The sequence below is a fragment of the Mustela erminea genome, chromosome 10, assembly GCF_009829155.1.
Source record: "Mustela erminea isolate mMusErm1 chromosome 10, mMusErm1.Pri, whole genome shotgun sequence".
NCBI classification, from domain to species: domain Eukaryota; kingdom Metazoa; phylum Chordata; class Mammalia; order Carnivora; family Mustelidae; genus Mustela; species Mustela erminea.
This window is the reverse complement of record NC_045623.1, coordinates 60,550,533-60,573,769: the sequence shown is the minus strand read 5'-3', so window position 1 is coordinate 60,573,769 and position 23,237 is coordinate 60,550,533. Positions and strand designations below refer to the sequence as shown.

At 41.8% G+C, this 23,237-nt stretch overlaps 1 long non-coding RNA gene across 2 annotated transcripts in view; it reads right to left on the bottom strand.

The window, feature by feature from the left end:
- Nucleotides 1-6,604: 6,604 nt before the first annotated feature.
- The window catches only part of LOC116567952, a 152,638-nt gene continuing 136,005 nt past the window's right edge, over nt 6,605-23,237 (bottom strand). The window contains exons 3-4 of one of the 2 annotated variants that reach the window (XR_004276447.1): nt 15,980-16,060; nt 6,605-7,335 (exon numbers count right to left, since the gene is read on the bottom strand). This is a non-coding gene — a long non-coding RNA (uncharacterized LOC116567952). Of the gene's footprint in view, nt 7,336-15,978; nt 16,061-23,237 lie in introns of those variants that run through there. The other variant, XR_004276448.1, reaches the window with a different exon arrangement.

Below are 23,237 nucleotides of genomic sequence, written 5' to 3'. Positions count from 1 at the left end.
AAATACTTGAATGTCCCCTGGGTTTCACACATAATCTTTTGTTGGATCTCATGGCCACAGAGAGAGGTAGATGTTACTATTTTCATGTGAAGAAAATGGAATCTTAGGAGTCTAAATAGTTTCTCCAGAGCTGTTCATTCTAATACGAGGCCATTTTGCCTCCTTGTAAATGCCCAACTCGTAGCTGGTTACTGACACATTAGCTCCTTCCCTTCTACTTCTTATTGTTTTTGCCATACCCATATCCAGATCACGCTGATTACCTAGAGGTGAACTTGGTCTGATCACACTCAGCCAAAACCATCTAGTGTACATTGCTACTCAGAATCTAGCTTTGCCTGTTGGGCTGGAGGGATCAGGCATTTATTGTACCTTCTCACCCAGATCCTCTTCCAAGTAAAAAAGTCCTCCCCACAGTCCTCCCACAGCCCCTACGTGACTATATGGTATACTACATGGTTCTGGTCTTTAACTACAGCTAATTAGACCTAGAGGTCAACAATCAGACTTCCTTTCTTGGAAAGCTGAAATAAGAAATGCTAAGGGGATGAGTTAAGTTACTGTTGGTAACTGCAGCTCAGTGATAAGAGTCAGGACTAGTGCAGCTACGATGAGCCCAGGGCAAGCCAAGGACACTGGGCTCAAGAACAGACAGGTGCCTAGAAATCCAGGTGGTAGCAAAAGAAGAAAGCATTGGATATGCTCACAGGAGCAGTGAGACTTCTGAGAGAGCAGAGGAGAACCATGAAGCCGTGGCAGAGAAAGGAAGCAGTCATTAGAGCTGCCTGCTTCCTGAACAACCCCCTTTCCATCCAGATGTGTCCCAAAAGAACACTTTTTTCCCCTCAGGTAATGGAGGCTGCACTCTATTCCTTACCACCCAAAAAAGCCAAATTTTAAAAACAGCTGTTCAATCTTGAGGTTTTCCTGTAAAAGGCCTTCAGGTGTCCCAATCCAAGAGTAAGATGGGGAAAAAAGTTAAATTTTAAGATGCAAAGGCTTGAAGCCTTAAGCTAAGCCCTTCACCCCAGCTGCCAACCCACAGGACTCACTTCCCATTCCTCTCAAGCTCCTTCTTCAGGTCCCCCCACCAGCTCTCAGGAGTCCATCTCGATTGCCCGGTTAGCTAGGCTGTGTGAAATCTTCTTTCTGTCTAGAACTCCTGTTACTTATCTGATCCGATCTCTCTTCAAGCTCTGTGGATCAAGAATGGATTTCTGCTGTTGTTCATTCATTGCTGTAACAAATGCAAGCCAGATCTGACCCCCTCTTATCCCTGGGCCTTTTATTCCTGCTTTCAAAGTGAGCCACCAGCAGGAAACATATCTTGATTTATTTCTCCTTCCTGATGATATTTCAAGTCCATTTCATCCCGGCAACCACACATGCTATCATTACTAACGCGATTTAAAAGGTGAAGGTCTGGGTTCTGGCCGCTTTGCCAAACCTCTACATTTATTTTCAAACAATATCTCTCAAAGACCCCTGCAGTCATTAAAAGCTTCACTTGACAAAGGTAAAAATGTGAACGCATTTGGACTCAGCTCCTCTGATAAAGATCTGCCATGCACACTTTGAAAGACAAGGCTCCATGTGGCTGTGACGCTAGCAACTCTCCATGTTTCAATGGGATGACAAGTGGGATGACACTTTTTTTCTCTTGCTGTTTGCCCCTCACTGCTCACCCTGCAATGCACAAAACACACATGTGCATGCACACTTGCATCTGGAATACAACCTGAGCCCAGGCCAAGCGAGTCGCTAGCACGATGTCTCGTATGCGCACTGGCCTGTTGTGCCCCACGTTCCTGTCAGTTCCAGTTCTGGGGGATAATTCTGAAGATGCTGAACTTCTCCCTGGAAAAGGCAATGTGGCAATTCCCTAGTGCCTTTCAGGGAATGAATACCAGAGCTTTTCCCCATCAATTAAAGAGCAAATATTTGGATTTGTGGGTGAGTGAGTGAGGAAGGGCAGAGAGGAAGAGAGAAAATGAGTGTATTAATAACAAAGTTTGTATTTTTTTTAATTTCTTACAACAAACATATTATTCCCAGGACTCTCAGAAAAATAGACAAATATTAAAATCCTTCAACCCTCTCTCCCCATAACTATTCATTTTTGTCAGGTTGTTCGAATATTCCAATTTAGATAGGCTGACTCAGCAGGAGGCTTTCTGTCTTAGGCAGGGTTCCCCACAACACCAATCCTGAGTCAAAAGCTTTCATGGTAAACTTTATTGGAGAGTACATCCCAGGGACACAGGAGGCAGAGAAAGGGAGTGAGACCAGGAGCCTTATCACACTGGTCCTAACTTACTCTCAGAGGATGTCTTCCGAGAGATGCTATGAAACCATTGCTTCTCCATAGAAAAGTAATATGGAGAAAAAGGGAGAATTACCCCACTGCTAAAGCTAACCCAATGTAGCATCAATTCCCTCACACATCCAGCTCTATTAGCCAGCCCCCTGGCAACCTCGGGAACATAAGATCCCTAGACTCCTGAAACCAGCCCACTGGCAGTAGCTGAGGGGTGAGTCACTGCAGGTGGTGAACCTGTGGCTCTCCTTGTCTGGATACGTGCAGCCTGCACCCCAGCTGCTCAACCACCATGAGCCAGCATGCATGCATTGCACTGAGTATCAGTGTTTCCTGCCTCTGTAGTCGCCGGAAAGCCCTGAAACGAGAGCCATCACATAGACATGAGAGGCTGGAAACAGGTGGAGTACCATGAGAACTTGGCCGGCCAGAAAGTGGCTACAGATCTCAAGATGAAAACCTCCCTCTTCAGCCTGTAAGAATACAATGATCAGGTGATCTTCCTAGGTCAAGCCAAAAACCATGGCCAAGAAAATATGGAACAGGGCACAAAATGAGTCTGACAACACACCTGATAAAACAGGTAGCTTTTAAAACTTAAGCAACAGCTCTACTAATGGTCAGTTTTGTGATTCTGGCAAGTTTCTGAAATCAGTTAGTTAGAATAGGATAAGCTGTAGGGGTGCCTGGGTGGCTCAGTGGGTTAAAGCCTCTGCCTTCGGCTCAGGTCATGATCTCAAGGTCCTGGGATCAAGCCCCCCATCAGGCGCTCTGCTTAGCAAGGAGCCTATTCCTCCCTCTCTTTCTGTCTACTTGTGATCTCTCTCTGTCAAATAAATAAATACAATCTTAAAAAATAGTAATAATAATAGGATAAGCTGTTAACAGAAGAGGAAAACCCCAACTCTCATGACCCACTACCAAATATTTCTATAGCCTTTCTGATACAGTTAACTTCTAGATTCCTGCACTGAGGACTGCACTAGATTCCAGACTGAGAGCAGTCTCCTGATGTCCATGATTCTGGAGGCAGAAAACATGGCCCTTATTTCGGTTAGGAATTACATTCCTTCAATAATAGAAGATCAGAGGGGAAATCCAGGACAGGCAAGGAGTCACGTGGTGCTATCAATATCTCAAACTTCCTGGAATATTCTTCTCAGCCATTACGAGTGGAGAATCGCAAAGGCTTCAGGGTGAGGCAGATAAGCACTGCATGTCACTGCTCAGTGATCTATGCGTCATCTTAACCTGCTCTTGAAAAGTCACCAGAGATCAGCTTTTGCCATTCTCCCTAAAAACGCATAGTCTCTGTGAAACTAAAACAGAAAGTAGTAGTTTACTCTGTAAGACAAGGTGGTTTCAGAAGATCATTAATGCCTGATAAAACACTGGAATTTTCAGTGGCACAGGAGGGAAGGAAAGATCATTTTGGAATAGAAAGCCCACATCTTAGTATGTTCAGGCTGCTATAACAAAATACCAAAAACTGAGTGGCTTATGAACAACAAAAATGTATTTCTCACAGTTCTGGGAAGTTTAAGATCAAGGTGCTGGCAGATCCATTGTCTGGGGAAGACCTGCAACTCAGTTCACAGACGGCTGTCTTCTAGCCGGATCACTGGGTGAGGAAAAAAGCTCTCTGCAACCTGCTTTGCAAGGGCACTAATCCCATTTATGAGAGCTCCACCCCAACGACCTTATAGCTTCCAAAAGGATGCACCTCCTAATGCCATCACATTGGGGATTCAGTTTCAATATAGGAATGTTGAGAGGAACACAGTGAGCACATGGCAACTGGGAAAGTTAGGTGTCTTAGAGAAGAGAAAACTTTCGTGGGTGCAAAGGGGAAACAGGTCTCTTACCGTTAATGTGAAGTATTTATTACAAGAATTGGATTGTTGGAATAATACTTCATTCTTACCCATGGAATTATCTGTCTTTCAGGGACCTTGAAGACTGGCATAATATGGCCGGGCTCAGCATTTCTAACACAATCTGTATCCTAGATACCTGCTTCTCTATATATATCTACTAACCACACACCACACACACACACACAGAAATGAGTAGTGTGTTAATTGAGGTAAGGCTAGCCACTGTGACAAACTCTAAAATGTAAAAAGGCTCACATCTAATAAAAGTGTCTCATTCAAGTATAGTCCACAACAGATAATCCTGATTGATGATTGTTTTATGCTAAGTGATGATCCTGGAGCTAGGTTCCTTCCACCTTGGGGCTCTGCCATCTTCAACACATGGCCTCCAAAGTCATTGTGTTGTCCTCCACAAGCCAGGGGTAGGAAGAAAGTGCAGGGACAATCCCAACATGTGGGGTTTTAAAAGGAAAAGCAGGGAACAGCACATTTTACTACTGCTTACTTTCCATTGGCTGGAACTCCATCAAACAGCTATACTTAGCAGCACGTGAAAGCAGGAAATGGAGCCTGACCCACGAAGAAGAGGAAATGGGTTTGGGTGAAAAGTACGCTGTTGCTGCCATTAACGTCTGCTGTGTTCTAGGAGTTGGGCTATGCACTAGAATGACACAGAGACAGCCTCCCCTCCGGAAGTTGAAAATATAGAGAACAATAAAGGGCTTCACAAGTGATCACAAATACGTGGACACACATATTTAAACACTACAATTACAAATGTGACATGATCATAGAGTGTAAGAGGCAAATTGTACAAGTATTATGGCATAGACTTTAGGAGCCTAAGAGAATATATAGGGGTCAGTAGGAATTTACCAAGTTAGAAGAGACAGAGACTGTGTGTGTGTGTGTGTGTGTGGGTGTGTGTACACACATGCATGATGTTTAAGGAAGACATTCCAGAGTACGGGAATAATATGCATAAAAGCTTCTGTCATGATATACCATTAGTTTCATCTACTCATTTAGCAGTGAAGCATACATTATATACCAGGTATCCTGCCGATCTCACACAAAAACCTGCAGTTTTCCTGGAAGAATTCATTTTGATTTGTCAGGAACAAGACCTCAGAGACCATCTCTCATATTTACTATGATTTCAAATGTGGAAGAGGACCTTTATGCCACGGGGGCATTTTTTTGGAAAGATTTTATTTATTTATTTGACAGACAGAGATCACAAGTAAGCAGAGAGGCAGGCAGAGATGGGGCAGGGGGCAAAGCAGGCTCCCTGCTGAGCAGAGAGTCCTGATGTGGGGCTTCAACCCAGGACCCTGAGATCATGACCGGACCAGAGCCGAAGGCGACACTTAACCCTCTGAGTCACCCAGGTGCCCCCTACTGAGACATTTTTATGCTTCCGTTGATTAAGCACACAGCCAGGGTATCAGCACTATCCCCTTAACTGAAAGACCCAGCTTTATCCTAGCAGAGACCAGACCGAAAATTTAAATATCTGCCATACTTACAGCTCCCTTTTAAAGAAGTCATTCCAAATGGATCACTGTGTAACCTTTCCATGACTGCCACACGGCCACTCTCCCACCCAGCCCCAGGCCGCTCAGGCCAGGGCTCAGAGCATGAGCTCTCGGTCTCTAAACTCAGGGGCACAGAGGGGCCCAACGTTGGGGAAATCCATGTGGCTCAGTCAACTAAGCATCCAACTCTTGATTTCAACTCAGGTCATGCTCTCAGGGTTGTGAGATAGAGCCTCACCTTGGGCTCCACACTGGGCGTAGAGCCTGCCTAAGATTCTCTTTTTCCCTCTGCCCCACACCACCCCTGCCACTGTGTGCTCACTCTCGCTCTCTCTCTCTCTCTCTCTCTCTCTAAAAATAAATAAATAACATTTAGAACAGCCCAACTTTTTCTGTGTATAGTATGGTAGTTTTAATGGTCATAGTAGTAGTGATATTGAACAGTGAGAATCTGATATCAAACTTCTCCAGATTCCTCTCTTAGTATTTATAAAATCTAGATTCTTATTTCTTTTGGAATACAATTTAGAAACTGTTTACAAGAAAAAAAATTTTTTGTACCCTCCTATGTTGTTCTGGATGGGTAAGAACTTACAAAAGAAAGAAAGAATGAGGGGCACCTGGGTGGCTCAGTGGGTTAAAGCCTCTGCCTTTGGCTCAGATCATGATCTCAGTGTCCTAGGTTGAAGCCTCGCATCAGGCTCTCGGCTCAGTGGGGATACTGCTTCCTCCTCTCTCTCTGCCTGCCTCTCCGCCTACTTGTGATCTCTGTCTGTCAAGTGAATAAATAAAAATCTTAAAAAAAAAAAAAAAGAAAGAACGAAAGAAAGAAAGAAGAGAGAGAGAGAGAGAGCATGCTGATTTGCACTGCACATAAATAAATGGGAATTTTGGAGCCGTGGTCAAATGAAACATGTCCGTAAGTGCATAAGTAGGACCTAAATACACACGGCAAGGGAAGATTTCCCTTGTGGGAAATAAAGGCTGGCAGTCTTTAAGACTTCTAATAATCCAGTTTCCGTTTTAGGTCGCTTCCTGTTCTGTGCTATAATCCTGTAGTCATCCCTAAACTTTTAGTAAAAATCTGTTCCATATAGCTGCCTTCTGTCAGTGATGCTTTGGAGAATAAACAAGAAACTGTCAATAAATGGAACCAAGCATAGAGAGACAGGAGGGCAGCCACCGGAGGCAATGTGTGAGCTGGCTTCTCAAGAAGCCAAAATTCACAGCAAAAGACCCTACAAGATCAGAAGAGATATGTCATGAATCCACTTCCATCTTCTGGAGGGCACTCAGCTGCCCACTGCAGACAGGTGAAGGGCTCCCAGACACTGTATCTGGTCATTCTGTTAAAAAGTGGCCTGCAGAAGCTCAAAGCACATGAGGCCACAGAGGTCCCCAGGCTTCCACACAGGTCCTGCCAATATCCAATGTGCATATTTTCGGATGGTTGTTAAAAGAGATACTGATGACTTGGTTTAGTAAAAACACTGAGGTTTCAGCAGGCAGAAATACGTTGCTTCTGCTCTCCTTCTCATCTTCTTGTTTCCAAATGTGTACGTTGTCTGTTGATGGTAGGTTTGTTGTTTTTTTTTTTTTTTTCCTGTGAGGAAATGAAAAATTGCATCTTGAAAAGCAGCCATAAAGCTTTTCTGTAATTACCAAGAAAACTATCAATTTTATAGACAATCCAACTGATAACATATGGTCCAACACTGTTTGGTGGCTTCTTTGTTGCTGTTGTTGTTTCTTGTGGCGATTTTGTTGTGTTTTTTGTGTTTTTTTGCTCTCTGAAACCAGCACAATTTGGAGTGATATTTTAATTTATTATTATGAAAGGGACAGCAACTGGTTTTTAATGGTTACAGAATGGTGGCTTGCAACCTTGTCCCAGCTGCTGTCACGGCCGTGCGGAGAGCAGACTTGCAGCATCTTGTCTCAGGCACACATCAGTGCTCCCGCCTGCTGCCTCCCTCCCAGTGGACAGGCCGCCACCTGCTGCTGGCACAGCGCCGGTCCTTCGGGGAACAAATGTTCTCTTGCTGCTGGGTGACAGGACAGGACAGACGCTGGCTTTCAAGGGAACCAGGGAAAGGCGCCCTCAGGCCTGCTGCCCCTACTCCTCCACCCATCTGCCTTTCCTGCCTAACGGATCTCACCAATCAGAGCCCTAGGAGAGTGGGCTTTTCGGTTGACTGTGGTCTAGACTGCTCTGTCTCCTTTTCCCTATCAGTCTCCCTTAAGGCTGTAGTGGCCATGTATTTATTTATACCACAAGCATTTATTTTGTCTCTGTCCCATGCCAGGCAATTTACTAAATGCTAGGAATATAGACTTGAACGCCTCATCCCTTGACCTTGAGAAGGTCACAGAGTAGGGGGTTAGACCAGACACACCACCCAATAAATTATGTTCCAGCACAGAAATGTAACAACAGGATGAAAACCAAATATACAGAGAAGCATTCAAGTATCATGTAGGCATGAAATGTAGACTTGGAGACTGCTAGCCACAGGGAAATTCCAGCTTTCCCTCTTGCTGCCCACTTGCCATTGGACAATTCACTTAAGGTTGTTAAGTCCCCATGACTCAATAGTAAAGGGTTATGGGAGGTAATACAGTGAAGCACTTCAGCGTGGCACATAATAAACACTCAGTGAGTCTGAGCCATTGTTACCAGTGCGATTTGCCTCTTTCAGAGATGTGCAATCCCAGCCACTGTATCTGTGCGGGGGTTCTGGGAGCCAAGAAAAGATAGAGAGATGGGTTAGGCAAGTGGAGTTCAAAGCTTACAGCCAAAGAAGACCCCAAAAGGCCCTGGCCAAGGACAAAGCTACAGTACACGGCCAGATTAAACTTCCACCTGGACTATTAGGCAGCAGGGACCTGTCAGAGTGAAAGAAACTAAATCCAGGACAGAACAAAAATGGGAAGTTATCATTCAAACCCATTCAGAGAAGAGAATATAAGGCAGAGGTGAGAATCTGGAGCACCAGAGTCTTGGAAAGGCTAGAAAATCTTCTCAAAAAAAGGTGGCATTTAATCCGGGTCTTAAAGGATGAGTAGGAGCTTCCAGGGAGAGAAACTAGGGAAGCGTAGTCCTTGAAGGGGAAATGGCAGGGACAAATGCATAGTGATGCCCAAGGGGAAAAGCAAGAAGGTCAAAGGAAGGGGAAGGGAAGGAAAAATAAGATTAAAATTGAGAGGGAGGCAAACCATAAGAGTCGCTGAACTCTAGGAAACAAACAGGGTTGCTTAAGGGGAGGTGGGTAGAGGAAGAAGGGATGACTGGGTACATGTGCATTAAAGAGGACAATTGATGTAATGAGCACTGGGTCTTAAAGGCAACTGATGTATCAATAAATTCTACCAGTGAAACTAAAAAAAAAAAAAAAAAGGCCAAAGTAGCAAGAACATGGAGTATGTGGATTACAGGGGAAGGAGATGATCCTGGAAACTATAGGAAACTATAGGGAGACATGGAATGGAGACCTTGAGTGCCAGCCTGGGAACCTGGTCTTACCTTGTAAGCCCACAATGGGCACAGATTAGAGTCACCCTTCAAGCTCTCATAAACCCACAATGGGCACAGATTAGAGTCACCCTTCAAGCTCTCATAAACCCACAATGGGCACAGATTAGAGTCACCCTTCAAGCTCAGAGGGCCAATGCTCAGGCCATACTGATAGCGATTTCAGGTTAATTGGTCTTGGGTAAGACCAGACCATAGGTATTTTTTTTTTTAATGTCCCCAGGTGATTCTAATGTGCAGCCAGGGCTGCAAACCACTGCTGCAGGCAATCAGAAGCAATGGAGATCCTCCTTGTGTGCCCAGAATGCTGTGAAGCTGAGAAAAGAGATTCATTTAATTTCAACAAATATTATTAACACCAACTTGGTGCCAGGCCCTGTGCTAGGCATTGTAAATATGGAGATGAGTAAGTCAGGGTCCACTGCTCTCTGTTTAGTTCTGCAGAGTTTATGAATCATGTTCACCTTCACTGTCTTATTCTGCCTGGGAATCGAGAGGCAATGTGGTTGCAGTCCTTCAGGGGAAGCAGTGCACATAATCAACTCGGTCATCATGGGGCCTACCCTGAGGTCTGGCGCTGGGCCGAGGTGGAGAAAATGAATTGAGCAATCTTTTATAGAAGAAAATCAATAGCATCTGAACAGCCAGGCATACCAGCAGCTGGGGCTGGCAGGAAGAGGGGAGAGGCACCAGGGAAGGGAGCGGGGCTTGTGGGAGAATACAAGGACAATGCACCAAAAAAGAGAGGAGACATGGAGGGGTTAAGGAGGGAGGAAGGAGAGGAGGGCCAATCGGAGGATTAGGGGGATGAGGTGGTTGTTCCTGAGAGAATTTGGACAAAACCACTGTATTCCACTTGCCTTAAGCTCCCGCTGCTGCTGAGAGCCCTGAATATAGAGATAGGTAATGTGAGGAGGTGTGAGGGAGAAACTAATACTTAGCAAGTTCCTGTCCTTGGCTGGGTGTTTTGCATACATTAACAGAATGTAATCTTCACCAATCACGAATTTTACAAATGAGGAAACAGAAATCCTACAGGTCACTGGGCTACCAAGCTCATGTGTGATGGAGTCATTCATCTCCTTAGAGCCTTAAAAAAATGTATGGGAGAGTCACTTTGTAAAAAGAGAGATACTTCAGAAATAATTATTTTTCCACTTTCTTTTTTTTTTTAATTTATTTATTTTCAGCATAACAGTAGCATTACTTTTTCACCACACCCAGTGCTCCATGCAATCCGTGCCCTCTATAATACCCACCACCTGGTACCCCAACCTCCCACCCCCCCCCCGCCACTTCAAACCCCTCAGATTGTTTTTCAGAGTTCATAGTCTCTCATGATTCACCTCCCCTTCCAATTTACCCCAACCCCCTTCTCTCTAACTCCCCATGTCCTCCATGCTTTTTGTTATGCTCCACAAATAAGTGAAACCATATGATAATTGACTCTCTCTGCTTGACTTATTTCACTCAGCATAATCTCTTCCAGTCCCGTCCATGTTGCTACAAAAGTTGGGTATTCATCCTTTTTGATGGAGGCATAATACTCCATAGTATATATGGACCACATCTTCCTTATCCATTCATCCGTTGAAGGGCATCTTGGTTCTTTCCGCAGTTTGGCGACCTTGGCCATTGCTGCTATAAATATTGGGGTACAGATGGCCCTTCTTTTCACAACATCTGTATCCTTGGGGTAAATACCCAGTAGTGCAATTGCAGGGTCATAGGGAAGCTCTATTTTTAGTTTCTTGAGGAATCTCCACACTGTTTTCCAAAGTGGCTGCACCAACTTGCATTCCCACCAACAGTGTAAGAGTGTTCCCCTTTCTCAACATCCTCTCCAACACATGTTGTTTCCTGTCTTGCTAATTTTGGCCATTCTAACTGGTGTAAGGTGATATCTCAATGTAGTTTTAATTTGAATCTCCCTGATGGCTAGTGATGATGAACATTTTTTCATGTGTCTGATAGCCATTTGTATGTCTTCATTGGAGAAGTGTCTGTCCATATCTTCTGCCCATTTTTAGATATGATTATCTGTTTTGTGTGTGTTGAATTTGAGGGGTTCATTATAGATCCTAGATATCAACCCTTTGTCTGTACTGTCATTTGCAAATATCTTCTCCCATTCCATGGGTTGCCTCTTCATTTTCTTGACTGTTTCCTTTGCTGTGCAGAAGCTTTTGATTTTGATGAAGTCCCAAAAGTTTATTTTTGCTTTTGTTTCCTTTGCCTTTGGAGACCTATCTTGAAAGAAGCTGCTGTGGCTGATATCGAAGAGATTACTGCCTATGTTCTCCTCTAGGATTCTGATGGATTCCTGTCTCACATTGAGGTCTTTTATTCATTTTGAGTTTATCTTTGTGTACAGTGTAAGAGAATGGTCGAGTTTCATTCTTTTACATATAGCTGCCCAGTTTCTTTTTTTTAAATTTAATTTAATTTTATTATTTTTCAGTGTTTCAAAATTCTTTGTTTATGTACCACACCCAGTGCTCCATGCAATACATGTCCTCCATAATACCCACCACCAGGCTCACCCAAACCCTCAAGCCCCCTCCTCTCCAAATCCCTCAGTTTGTTTCTCAGAGTCCACAGTCTCTCGTGGCTTGTCTCCCCCTCCAATTTCCCCCATCTCACTTCTCCTCTCCATCTCCCAAATTCCTCCATGTTATTCCTTATGCTCCACAAGTAAGTGAAACCATATGATAATTGACTCTCTCTGCTTGACTTATTTCTCTCAGCATAATCTCTTCCAGTCCCATCCATGTTGATACAAAAACTGATATTCATCCTTTCTGATGGAGGCATAATACTCCATTATATATATATGGACTGTATCTTCTTTATACATCTGTCCTTTGAAGGGAATCTTGGTTCTTTCCACAGTTTGGCGACTGTGGCCATTGCTGCTATGAACATTTGGGGTACAGATGGCCCTTCTTTTCACTACATCTGTATCTTTGAGGTAAATATCCAGTAGTGCAATTGCATGGTCACAAGGTATCTCTATTTTTAGTTTCTTAAGGAATCTCCACACTGTTTTCCAAAGTGGCTACACCAACTTGCATTCCCACCAACAGTGTAAGAGGGATCCCCTTCCTCCACATCCTCTCCAACACTTGTTTACTGTCTTGTTAATTTTGGCCGTTCTAACTGGTGTAAGGTGGTATCTCGATGTAGTTTTGATTTGACTCTCTCTGATGGTTAATTATGATGAACTTTTTTTGTGTGTCTATTAGCCATTTGTATGTCTTCTTTGTTCATGTCTTCTGCCCATTTTTTGATGTGATTATCTTTTTTGTGTGTGTTGAGTTTGAGGTGTTCTTTATAGATCTTGGATATCAGCCCTTTGTCTGTGGTGTCATTTGTGAATATATTCCCCCATTCCGTGGGTTGTCTCTTTGTTTTGTTGACTGTTACCTTTGCTGTGCAGAAGCTTTTGGTCTTGATGAAGTGCCACTTTTCACTTTTGTTCCCTTTGCCTTTGGGGACACATCTTGAAAGAGGTTGCTGTGGCTGATGGTGAAGAGGTTACTGCCTATGTTATCCTTTAGGATTTTGGTAGATTCATACCTCATGTTTTTTCCATTTCAAGTTTATCTTTGTGTATGGTGTAAGGGAATGGTCAAGTTTCACTCTTCTACACATAGCTATCCAATTTTCCCAGCACCATTTATTGAAGAGACTGTCTTTTTTCCATTGTATATTTTTTCCTACCTTTTTGAAGATTATTTGACCATATGACTTGAGCCCACACCTGGGCTCTCTACTCTGTTTTACTGGTCTATGTGTCTGTTTCTGTGCTAGTACCATGCTCTCTTGGTGATCACAGCTTTGTAGTGAAACTTGAAATCAGGCAATGTGATGCTCCCAGTTTTGTTTTTCTTCTTCAAGATTTCCTCAGCAATTCAGGGTCTCTTCTGGTTCTATACAAATTTTAGGATTGTTTGTTCTAGCTCTTTGAAAAATGCTGGTAGAATTTTGGTCAGGATGGCATTGAAAGTATAGATTGCTCTAGGCAGTACAGACATTTTAACAATGTTTGTTCTTCTGATCCATGAGCATGAAATGCCCTTCCATCTTTTTATGTCTACTTTAATTTCTTTCATGAGTGTTCTGTAGTTCCCTGAATACAAACCCTTTACCTCTTTGGTTAGGTTTATTCCCAGGTATCTTATGGTTCTTGGTGCTATAGTAAATGGGATCAATTCTCTAATTTCCCTTTCTATATTTTCATTTTTAGCATATAAGAAAATAACTGATTTTTGTACATTGATTCTCCATGAAAATTTTCCCAATCTGGGGAATGGAACCAGCGTTTGTGTCCTAGAGACAGAAAGATCACCCCCCAAGATCAACAAATCTAGAAAGACCTCGAGACACTTGATTGTGAGACTAATGAATCATAATTTTTCATCTTTTGAGAGAGTTAGGGGGAACAGATTCCTTACATACAGAGGAAAGTCCATCAGAATAATGTCAGACCTGTTCACAGAAATCTGGCAAGCCAGAAAGGGCTGGCAAAACATATTCAGAGCACTAAATGAGAAGAACATGCAGCCAAGAAGACTTTATCCAGCAAGGTTGACATTCAAAATGGATGGAGAGATAAAGAGCTTTCAAGGTTTAAAAGAGTATGTGACCAACAGCCGGCACTACCAGAAATATTAAGGGGGGTTTCTATAAAAGAAGAAAGAACCCAAGAGTGTCATAGAACAGAAATTTACAGAGACAATCTGTAGATACAAAAACTTCACAGACAACATGATGTCAATAAAAATGTATCTTTCAGTAATTACTCCCAATGTGAATGGCCTAAACACTCCCATAATATGGCACAGGGTTGCAGATTGGATAAAACAACAGGACCCGTCCATATGTTGTCTACAAGAGACCCATTTGGAACCTAAGGATACATCCAGACTGAAAGTGAAGGGATGGAGAAGCATCTCTCATGTCAGTGAGCCTCAAAAGAAAGGTGGGGTAGTGATTCTCAGATCAGATAAATTAGATTTTAAACTAAAGACTGTAGTCAGGGATAAGGAACAACACTACATCATTCTTAAAGGGTCTGTTTTTCCAACCCATAACACTTGTATAAAGCTCAGAGTAGGAAAGGATGCCACGGATCATCTGGTAGAGATAAGAATGAACCCAGAACCAGCATCTTGTTTGGCCCACATAGCTTCTGGATAAGACCTTCAATACACTTGGAAATACAATCAGGGATTTTGGTTTCAGGAAGAAAATGAAAGAGAAAGAAAAAGCCTACCATGCAACCGCACAGAAAATTTTCTTAGATTATTCAGGAACAATATCCTCCTGTAAGAATCCCATGGGAGGAACTGTGCCCTTCCTCACTGTTGGGGAATGGCTTGCAGGGAGGAGAATGAGTTCATTACAACCCACTGGAGTGATAAAGCCCTTCTGGAAGGCAGCAGAGTTCTGGCTCATCCTATGCTGTTAAACCACATGATCAGGTCTCTTGTGATTGCTTTAGGTGTATACCCAATTCAGATGTGCTCAGGCAAAGAAAATATTTATTAGAAGGATACTTGATTATCTCACATAGGTGGAAGCCTTGAACCAAATTGCAGGAATGTATGACTGTAGCTGAGTCTTGGAGCCATTGGAATCAGGAACATGAACCATAAGGACTTGCTCATCTCTTTTTTGCACCTCCCTGGTTTTGCACTGCTGGCTTCTTTATCTATCATTGTTGAGTGCCTTCTGCAAAATGGAAAACATGGCTACCAACCACTACTAAGCCTCATACTGCACAGAGTTCATAATCTTGTACCAATCATTGTGTCTAGAGAAGCAAGATTATGTTCAACAATATGGCAGCTGCAGCTGTATACATTTGAATGGGGATGGGGGAGGAGTAGGATACTACCAGAAGTAGAGAGAGAGGAATTAGGATCTCACACTCCATCTGACCAATAGGAAGAAGACCTTTTAACAACACCAGAGCAATGTTCTGACGGTGGGAAGATTCTCAGCACATACTCATATACAAAAGCACATGTTCAATACACAGAGATAAATAAAACCTAGTCCTAGTCCTCAAGATGCTCACAATACTAAATGTGGAAGGTTATCATGCCCTCTTCCTTTCCTACCAGTGAGAGTACATTTCCCAGCCCACTTGGGGTCAAGAATGGTCATGTGATTGTCCAAGACCATGGAAGATGGTGTGAGTCATTTCTAGCCCTGCTCCATAAAAGTGTTCTTCATGCAATCCTTTGTGTGTTTCCCCCTTTCCAACTGAATGGAATGGGGATGACCCCCAGGTAACCTGGGGGCCATGAATTTAAGACTATACAACTACAGATGGAAGGAGCTTGGCTCCTGACTTGATAATTAAAAAAGACCCCCAAACCATAAGCATACACATTAGGCTCTCAGATAAGCAAGAAAAAAACTTTTATAGTATTAACCATTGGGATTTAGAGGTCCATTTATTATACCTGTTAGGCTTGCCTTTGTTAATATAGTTAGTGAACATTGCCTTAACTAGAGTTAACTACTTTGAGTTCCAAATCTGTGGCAAACTTACTGGATGACTTGGAGAAATCACTTTACCTCTTCAAGTCTCCCCATCAATTATAACACATTGCAAGGATTTTTCATTAATGAATAGACAATGCATGCGAACAATGAATATTAAATTATTCTACAATTTCAGAATGGAATACTACAAACTTACCTCTCTAATGCCATTTCTCAAATATGCTGAGATTCAATTTTAGTAGCTTAGAAATCTTCCATATTTCTCATTGAAAATATCCTATTTGATAAAGAAGATAATATATGTTATAAGCATATAATTTTCCATAGAATTCCATAAAGTTATTTTCACTTTGAATTATTTAAATAAGTAGCACTTAAATATTTTTTATTTCCTGACTTAATATTAGAAGATAAATAGCTTGTTCACCACTGATATTATGAAGCTACATTTATATCTTGAAGAAATAAAGACTGAATTAGAGGTTTCGAAAAAATAACTTGCCCTTAAGAATTGGCAGCTCTGAGCCCTGAACCTGGAACCTCTGCCTCCAAATTAGCATGCCTCCCCATCTTCTTTGTGATTCCTGTCTACTAGGCACAACTATTTCATAACTACCACCACCATTAGGTAGTCTCACATGGAAAGATGAATAAGAGCTCAATCTCAATTGATCCTTCCCTTCACCCTCATTAGAAGGCTTTGAACAAAGACTTATTACATTAACGGTTTTCAAACTGTGCTCCCCAGGAGCCATTTGTGTTTGAGTTTGGCGGTAGTGTCTCCAATGCTACTTTAACCAGAGCAGCTGACTTTGCCTGTCTTACACATTGAGCTTCTGAATATAAACAAGAGTTTCTTAGTTAAAACAAAACAAACAAACAAAAAACCAGAAAAACAGGGGCTCCTGAGTGGCTCAGTCAGTTGGGCGTCTGCTTTTGGCTCAGGTCATGATCCCAGGGTCCTGGGATTGAGGCCCACATCAGGCTCCCTGTTTTGCCCTCTCCCCACTTACATGAAGGGAATATTTATGAATGGAAAATTTTTACAACATGAAAGATAGCCCCCTCCTATTTCATTTTGGAATGTCCATGGGCAAGGCAGCTCAGGTCGTGTATGCAGCCTTGGCTGGGGAGGTAGGTAGGAGGGACCAAATGTTGAGAGGAGGAATAAAAGCCCAGATAGTTTAACTTGATTTAAGAAATACTGAGTTACAACGATGTGCCAAGTTCTCTACAAAACAGTGAGGATATCACATTGAACCAAACAAATATAGGGCTTATGGTGCCTGGTTTTACAGCGATGGATGTCAACACAGGGGGAGAAAAAAAAGCTGTCAGAGAGAAAAGGATAGCACCAAGAAAAAAAAATTGTCTGGGGTTTTACCCCCAAAATTCAATCATCTTCTTCACTGGGTTCTAACTCCCTCTCTCACTCTTTCAGTCATTCTTCTGGATAAGGAATAGAGGCTAGAAAGAATCAGCGATGGATGTCAACACAGGGGGAGAAAAAAAAGCTGTCAGAGAGAAAAGGATAGCACCAAGAAAAAAAAATTGTCTGGGGTTTTACCCCCAAAATTCAATCATCTTCTTCACTGGGTTCTAACTCCCTCTCTCACTCTTTCAGTCATTCTTCTGGATAAGGAATAGAGGCTAGAAAGAATCTTAGCCATCTGTGTGTCTGTCTGTCTGTCTTTCATCATTTACATACCATACACACTGAGATCCTTGATGTCCAACATTTTATACCAGGAAATGAGGACCCAGAGGTAAGCTAAATGTGACACTAACCCTCAGGATGCTCATGGTCCAGTGGGGAGATGTGTAAAGCATTGCAGTGTGATGAATGTGCTAAGGGAAGACATGCAGGTAAGGGTGGAGAAATCATGAGTGATCCTTCTCTACTCCTCAGATGACTCCAGATTCCTCCTTCTCCAACTCTGCCACCTCTCTGCACCTCATCTATGTCTTTTGGATGCACCCCCTTATGCTGAATCAACAAGATCAGGAACAGACATCCGCAGTGAGAAATAATGAGGGTACAAGAAGGTCACTGCAAATAGAAAGCAGTTATGTTGCTTCGTGATTTAAAGTACTAAATGGTACATTTATTTCCATTAACTACAATAGGATGGTGTTCTCATGGGTGATAACAGTGGGATTTTCATGACATCATTTCAGTCTATCTGATTGTAGAACCTACTGGGTTTCCTGAATTTGGATGTTCCTGAAACATTGAAAAATAAAAGATATTCTGCACATTATCTTCCTAGCATCCCTCCACCTGATCTTTTTTAGTTATAGAAAGAGTCCTTGTTTTTTAATCATTCAGTTAAGAAATACTGAGTTTTAGTGCATGGCAGACACTATCTCTATAGACATATAAATGAAAAATGAATGATCCCTGATCTCAAATTTCTTATAGTTTCACAGGGAAAATAATCAAGGTGATTAAATTCAATATGGTTGGTGCCACATGAGAATCGAGGCCAGTGTACATAAGGGAGAATAAGAGAGGGGCATACCACTAGCTGGGAGGTTCTATAAAGGATTACGAGAAGAGAAAACCAACATGAGTCAGGAGTGAAGAATCATGGTTGGTCAGGTAGATGGAGCTTGGAAGGGTGTCGAGCCAAAGGAGAGTTTGTCTCTGGAGGATACTGCCTAGTGAACAGGCCAAAGCAAACATGTTCACACTGCTCAGAAATTTGGCATGCTACAGATTCTTTGGAGTCAGAGAGATTTTATTCTCATTTTTTTCTGTCTCTTCACCTACTTTGAGTCATGATTGTGAAGTTGATATAAGAAAATACAGTAGATGATGTGTTTCATATATTATCTGACACCAGTGAGTTCTTATAAATTTGGAGGGATGGGAGGAAGCATATAGGTATTCATGCATACAGAGTGAGGAGCCCCTGACCATCTCTTTATAGGATTGAATGGTATGTATGTATGGTATGTAAATGATGAAAGACAGACAGACAGACAAATGGCTTATTTTATCTAGTATAATGAACTATCTATCTTCAGTTTGTTACCCCAGATCCACTCCTGATCTCATCACCAGCTATGTGCCTTGGGGACTCTATCAAAGGGCTTCTTCCCTAACTTCTAGTTGAGTTAAATGGTGAAGGACATCTAGGAGATCCCAGAGAAAGAAGAGTCATCTCAAGCTCCCTCCTCTGCAGTCATCTCAGGCGGCCACGTACTTGGTAAAAGGTCACAACTCCTGCCAAGTGGCCCGCTCCATACCATTTTCTATACCATTAGATTCTGTTAACTGCTTTCTCCTTCTATCCCTCACACACAAGGGTAAAATATCCAGCTGCTCATAGCCCTGGACACTATTTTCCTTGTGGTCTCCACACACCCTATCCATACCTTTGAAAATTAATCCTTTATTCAGGTCTGCCCTAATCACCCAGTTTGAGTATGCCATCTATTTCTTTCAGGGACTAAGCTTTGCCAAAACACTCCAAAAAAATACATGGGAATTCATTAAAGATGGGGAGAAAATGCATATATTTTGTTAGGGACAGATTAAGATACTGAACCAGCTGAGGTCTAAGTGAAAGAGGTGTCTTTCTCTTTCTACTAAACTGAGCAAATGGAAGAGTCCAAATCTTATTCATCTTTTAATCTGTAGCCCAACATCTAGTTTAGAAAGTGAGATACAGAATATGAGCTCAATATATGTGTACCGAAGTGTTCTGTAGCATTACCTGTGAGAGGAAGAGATGAAGGAGAAAAGAAAAAGATGATATGTCTATATTCCTGCCTCTCCATACTCACAAACACTTATACACTTATACCACAATTATGACTTCTTTTTTTTTTTAACATTTCAAGAAACCTTCACTTGATCATTCCAGTCTTGATTAAACTAACACACTGATAGAGGTCCACAGGAAAGACTCTCTCCTTCACTTTGTGGGATCCAGACCTAAAACTGCAATAGTAGCAATGTGAAAAAACTCATTTGTTGACTCAAGGACCTCAAAGCCAGATGGAAGCTTGGAGGTATGTGGTTCAGCCCAGCTTGCTGCTGGGTGCTGTGTTTGAACATTCCCTGGAACAGGGAGATCCCCACTTCCTAAGGGATGCACTCCCACCCATGGATGTTTAGCCCTAACTGATAGGAAAGGTCTTCCTTGAACTACGTTACAATCCACCTCTCTGCAACTTAATCTCTGAGAAAAAATAAATGTTCTTCTAACAGATATTGCAGGATGTTTTAGATCACCAAGATTAAACTCCCTCCCTGACTTTAAATATTGGTAGAGTAGAACATGACCTATGAGTTGTAATTTGGAGAGGACCAAGAGGATTGTAGGAGGATCTTCTCTGTGTTCCAATCCCACCTCCCACCACCTAAAAGATCTCCAGCAGTAATCATTGCTGTGAGTGGGGACATGTACTTAAAGGGATCCCTTTGAAATGGAAATAGTTCATGGTAAATGTCTTCAATGGAAGAGCGATGTCTTCTACATGTTTTATATTGTGACCAGACATTAAAAGTACAGAGATAGGAGACTAGAGGGTTATCAGCTGAGGATGAGGAAGTATCCCAGGCATCATAAAGGACAAGGTATCCTGACATGGGGAAGAGCATTTGCAAAAGCACAGAAGAGGGGAGAGTCCAGCCCTTTCAGGGACACTTTATTTGGTGAGATTGTAGAATATCTGTGGAAAGAGGCAAGCTATGAGCTAGAGACAGAGCAAGGCCAATCTTGGCTACCTTCTAGCTATGACCTTGGGAGAGTCACTTCTCCTCTCTGTGAAATGAGGAAGTGGGAGGGCTACATCATTTCTAAAGGCCTCCCTTTTCCATAAATCAATGATTCTAAAAATGCCTCACACTTCTGTAGCTCTTCACAGTTCATAAAGTACATTACCTCATTTCATTCTGCAGCACGGAAGGCAAAACTTGGCAGAATTCAGAGTTGACCTTACTCTTTTCTGATGACTTTTCAACGGGAATGCAAAACCCAGTGGCATCCCCAAGTTCTCACCTCTGAACCACTCTTTCAAGTAACCTATAACCCCCTTGCTCATCACACACACACACACACACACACACACACACACACACCCATTTCTGAAGGATAAAATAATAATTCTTAAAAGAGTTCCCATATTTAAATTTCAAAAAGTGGTCTGTTGCACCAACCCAATCCCAGTTAAAATGCTGAAGAGTGAAGGTCATGTCTAGTGCCTAGAGAGTAGGCAAATCATACTCCTGCCATAGAAGCCCTTGGTGACTTGGAGATTCAGTTAGCATTCTTAACCACAAGGTCTGAATCCAGGGTATCAAGAAAGGTATTTCTAATGGGAATATATTAGGAGAATGGGGTTAAGGAGCACTTAGCCTCCCCAGTTGAGAATTTTAAATTGTGTAATTGACCTAAAATGGCCTTAATAATTGAGGCTATGTTGTAATAAGAAATGCTGGAAAATGTTTTAGTCTGGATTCTAATGTTACCCAGCTGAGTAACCTAGAACAAGTTAAATTAAATTCTCCGAGATCTGTTTTCTCATTCATAAAATTAAAGGTTGTGTGATGTGATCAATAAGATGCCATTAAGTTTATTTTTTATTCACTCAATGCATGTTGATTAAACATCTACCCTATATCAGACATTGTAGAAGTTATTAGAATAAAACAAAAAACAGTTAATTAAGATTACATGTGAGTGAGACAGAGAAAGAAAACACTCCATGCCTTCAGGAGCTCACATTTTGGTTGGGGAGGGAGATGTGCAACAAATAAATGCATAAAAGATCATTATGCAGTGAAAAATATAGAGAGAGAGCAAACACAAGAGAAGGAATTCGTCCTGGTGGAAGAATCAGGGAGTTAAGAGAGAGGGAGAGAGAGAGAGATGTTTAAGTTGGATCTGAAGGTAAATAAGGCAGAGAGGGGCTTTTCACCAACAGGAATCAGAGCAAATGGAGACAGACTTAAAGAAACAGAATTCATTTGTCATGTTTAGTATATGGAGTGATGAAGAAGGAAGGTGGCTGATGGAGATGCAGGCAGGAGTCCAACTATGCTTGATGAACCAAGTTAGCCTGGATATGACACTGAGAAGTCACTCAAAGTTGTAGACCAGAAATACAGTCTGCCCTGCATTCAGTAGATCATTCTGGTTGCCCTAGAGAGTATAGCCTGAAGGGGCACAGGACTAGAGGCAAGAGCTCACTGGGAAAACGAAGATCCCTGAATTATTCCAGAGGAATTAGAGTCTGAACTAAGGGAGCCTCCATGGAGACAGAGAGGAATATGTGAAATTAATAGTCTTTTAAAGAATGTTATGTGTGATTTATTTATTTAAGAAATATTTACATAGCATTTCTTATGAGCCAAGCACAGGTCTAAGCACTTAGAAATATTAACTCAATCATCATACCAAAACTATGAAATTGGAACTACTATCATCCCTGAATTATAAATGTGATAAATATGACACGAAAAGGTTAAGTCACTTACTTAAGGTCTCATAGCTAGTGAATGGGTAGTCTTCCTCTTGAGTCTATGTTCTTAATCACTAATATGAATACAACCAACACTGTATTGCCAGCAGTGATTCCGAAGAGTGACTGGCTCTGACTTTGTTGGCTACTGGATGGATGGCCATGTCACTTACTTCCTGACATAGGGAAGAACAGATGTTGGGAGAAAGAATCATGTTTCTTTGGGAGCATGTTCATCGAGGCAATTGAGACATCATGGTGGAAAAGCCCAGGAAGGAGCTGAGCAAGTATGAGTGGAGCAGAGAATTAAGTTCTAGGCTGAAAATCTAGATTTGGAAGTCACCTGTATATAGATGGCAATGGTCATCAAGTGGGTGACCTGGACTGTCAATCACTGTCACTGGGGTGGTCAATGGGAAATGGCAGGGTGGTATTCTTCAAGTTGCCTTCTGGTTCTGAATGCATGTCAAGAACTATTCCTCATATCCTTAGAATGTTTGTTATTCTATTAGTTGTGAACTAACTGTTATCAAAGGACGTGGCTATTTTCAACCACTGTTCATGCTTAAAGTACTTGAAAACACAAAAACAATGAACATTTGAGCTGCTGACAGAAAACAGGACTTTGATTGAAAACCTGTAATAAGAAATTAAGGTGAATGATGAATCATGAAACACTATGTCAAAAACTAATGATGTACTGTATGGTGACTAACATAACATAATAAAAATATTATTAAAAAAGGAAATTTAAAAAAAAAAAAAGGAAATTAAGGCAGATGAAACCTCTAGCAAGACTTGATTTCATAAAACCCTCCTTAGTAATCCTGGTCTTTAATATTTAAAACCTACATCTAATAATTGGTACAAAACATCAAAACTGTAATTTGGTCATTCCAGTTCTGTATTTACATTTCTTTTATTAAAAATTTAGTGAAAATGAATAATTGAAGAAAGATTAGAGCTTAAAGAATTTTGCA